This window comes from Penaeus monodon, unplaced genomic scaffold (assembly GCF_015228065.2).
Source record: "Penaeus monodon isolate SGIC_2016 unplaced genomic scaffold, NSTDA_Pmon_1 PmonScaffold_52, whole genome shotgun sequence".
NCBI classification, from domain to species: domain Eukaryota; kingdom Metazoa; phylum Arthropoda; class Malacostraca; order Decapoda; family Penaeidae; genus Penaeus; species Penaeus monodon.
The window spans coordinates 155,959-159,536 of NW_023660107.1; positions in this window are offsets into that span (position 1 = coordinate 155,959).

The following is a 3,578-nucleotide window of genomic DNA, read 5'->3' on the forward strand; positions in this document are numbered from 1 at the left end:
GAGTGGAATGTCAGTGTTTCCAGTGTTCTGAAAGCAGAATGTCATTGTTCTCAAGTGTTCTGAGAGCGGATATCAGTGTTTCCAGTATTCGGAAAGTGGATGTCAGAGTTTCCAGTTTTTCTGAAAGTGGAATATTTCTAGTTTTTTGGAAAGGGGAAATGTCAGTGTTTCCAGTGTTCAAAAAAATGGAATGCCCAGTGTTTCCTGTGTTCTGGAGTAGAATGTCAGTGTTTCCAGTTTTCTGGAGTGGAATGTCAATGTTTCATGTGTTCTACAAATGGAATGTATTTCCAGTGTTCTGAGAGCAGAATGTAGGAGAATGTGAAGTTTACATAGTCCTGAGAATGAAATGTCAGTTTTTTCCAGTATTCCGAAAGTGGAATGTCAGTGTTTCTAGTGTTCTGAAAGGAGAATATCAGTGTTTACAGTGTTATGACAGCAGAATGTCAGTTTTTTCCAGTGTTCTAAAGACGGAATGTCAGTGTTTCCATTGCTCTGGAAGCAGAATGTCATGTTTTCCAGTATTCTACAAATGGAATGTCATTTTTTCCCTGTGTTCTAAAAGCGGAATGTCAGTGTTTCCGTGTTTTTTGGAAGGAGATTGTCAGTGTTTCCAGTGCTCTGAAAGCAGAATGTCAGTGTTTCCAATTTTCTGAAAGCAAAATGTCAGTGTTCCAGTGTTCTGAAAGCAAATGTCAGTATTTCCAGTGTTTTTACAATGGAATGTCAAGTTTCCAGTGTTCTAAAAGCACAATGTCAGTGTTTCCCCAGTGTTCTGAAAGCAGAATGTCATTGTTTCCAGTGCTTTGATAGCTGAATTTCAGTGTTTTCTAGTATTCGGAAAGTGGAGTGCCCAGTGTTTCCAGTGTTCTGTAAGTGGATTGTCATGTTTCTTGTGTTCTGAAGCAAAATGTCAGTGTTACCAGTGTTCTGAATGCGGAATATCAATGTTTCCAGTGTTCAACAAATGGAATGTCTGTTTTTCTAGTGTGCTGAAGTGGGAATGTCAGTGTATCCATGTTCTGCATGGAGAATGTGAATGTTTCCATGGCTCTGAGAATGAAATGTCTGTTTCCAGTATTACGAAAGTGGAATGTCAGTGTTTTCCAATCTTCTGAAAGCGAAATGTCAGCGTTTCCTGTGTTCTAAAAATGGTATATTAGTGTTTCCAGTGTTCTGAAATCGGATGTCATTTTTTCCATTGTTCTGAAAGCGGAATGTTAGTGTTTTCAGTGCTCGGGAGAGTGGAATGTCAGTATTTCTTGTGTTCTGTAAGCTGAATGTCAGTGTTTCCCAGTGCTCTAAAGTGGAATGTCATTTTTTTCCAAAGTTCTACAAATGGAATGTCAGTTTTTCCAGTTTTCTAAAAATGGAATGTAAGTGTTTCCAGGGTTCTGAGTTTTTCCCAGGGTTCTGAGAGTGGAATGTCAGTGTTTCCATTGTTCTGAGAGCAAAATGCCAGTGTTTCCATTGTTCTCAAATGGAATGTCAGTGTTTCCAGTGTTTCTGAAAGCGGAATGTCAGTTTTTCCCAGTGTTCTAAAAGCAGAATGTCATTGTTCTCAGTGTTCTGAGAGCGGATATCAGTGTTTCCAGTATTCGGAAAGGGGATGCCCAGAGTTTCCAGTGTTCTGAAAGTGGAATATTTCTAGTGTTTGGAAGGAATGTCAGTGTTTCCAGTGTTCTAAAATGGAATGTCAGTGTTTCCTGTGTTCTGGACAGTAGATGTCAGTGTTTCCAGTTTTCTGAAAGTGGAATGTCAATGTTTCTGTGTTCTACAAATGGAATGTGTATTTCCAGTGTTCTGAGAGCAGAATGTGAGGAGAATGTGAATTTACATAGTCCTGAAAATAAAATGTCAGTGTTTCCAGTATTCCGAAAGTGGAATGTCAGTTTTTTCTAGTGTTCTGAAAGGAGAATATCAGTGTTTCCAGTGTTATGACAGCAGAATGTCAGTGTTTCCAGTGTTCTGAAGAGGGAAATGTCGTGTTTCCATTGCTCTGGAAGCAGAATGTCAGTGTTTCCAGTATTCTAAAAATGGAATGCCCAGTGTTTCCTGTGTTCTGAAAGCGGAATGTCAGTGTTTCCGGTGTTCTGGAAGCGAATGTCAGTGTTTCCAGTTTTTCCCAAAGCGGAATGTCAGTTTTTCCAGTGTTCTACATATGGAATGTCAGTGTTTCCAATGTCTGAAAACGGAATGTCAGTGTTTCCAGTCAAGGAGATTGTCAGTGTTTCCAGTGCTCTGAAAGGGGATGTCAGTGTTTCCAGTATTCCTAAAGCAGAATTTCAGTGTTTCCAGTGTTCTGAAAGCAGAATGTTAGTGTTTCCTGTGTTCTACAAATGGAATGTCAGTGTTTCCAGTATTCGGAAAGTGTCAGTGTTTTCAGTGCTTTGAGAGTGGAATGTCAGCGTTTCCCAGTGTTCTAAAAGCAGAATGTCAGTATTTCCAGTGTTCAAACAAATGGAATGTCAGAGTTTCCAGTGTTCTGAAAGCAAAAATGTCAGTGTTTCCAGTGTTCTGAAAGCAAAGGGTCATTGTTTCCAGTGCTTGATAGCTGAATGTCAGTGTTTTAGTATTCGGAAAGTGGAGTGTCGTGTTTCCAGTGTTCTGTAAGGGGATGTCAGTGTTCTTGTGTTCTGGAAGCAGAATGTCAGTGTTACCATGTTTCTGAATGCGGAATATCAATGTTTCCAGTGTTCTACAAATGGAATTCTGTTTCTAGTGTGCTGAAGTCGGAATGTCAGTGTATCCAGTGTTCTGCATGGAGAATGTGAAGTTTCCATGGCTCTGAGAATGAAATGTCTGTTTCCAGTATTACGAAAGTGGAATGTCAGTGTTTCCAATCTTCTGAAGCGAAATGTCAGCGTTTCCTGTGTTCTACAAATGGTATATTAGTGTTTCCAGTGTTTGAAATCGGAATTTCACTATTTCCATTGTTCTGAAAGGGGAAATGTTAGTGTTTTCAGTGCTCTGAGAGGGGAAATGTCAGTATTTCTTGTGTTTTTGGAAGCAGAATGCCCAGTGTTTCCAGTGCTCTGAAAGTGGAATGTCAGTGTTTCCAAAGTTTTACAAATGGATGCCAGTGTTTCCATTGTTCTACAAATGGAATGTTCAGTGTTTCCAGTGCTCTGAAAGCGGAATGTCAGTGTTTCCAGTGTTCTGAAAGCAGAATGTCATTGTTCTCAGTGTTCTGAGAGCGGATATCAGTGTTTCCAGTATTCGGAAAGTGGATGTCAGAGTTTCCAGTGTTCTAAAAGTGGAATATTTCTAGTGTTTGGAAAGGGGAATGTCAGTGTTTCCAATTTTCTAAAAATGGAATGTCAGTGTTTCCGTGTTTTCTGGAAGTAGAATGTCTAGTGTTTCCAGTTTTCTGAGAGTGGAATGTCAATGTTTCATGTGTTCTACAAATGGAATGTGTATTTCCAGTGTTCTGATAGCATAATGTGAGTAGAATGTGAATGTTTACATAGTCCTGAGAATGAAATGTCAGTTTTTCCCAAGTGTTCTGAAAGTGAAATGTCAGTGTTTCTTGTGTTCTGGAAGCGAATGTCGTGTTTGCAGTGCTCTGAGAGTGAATG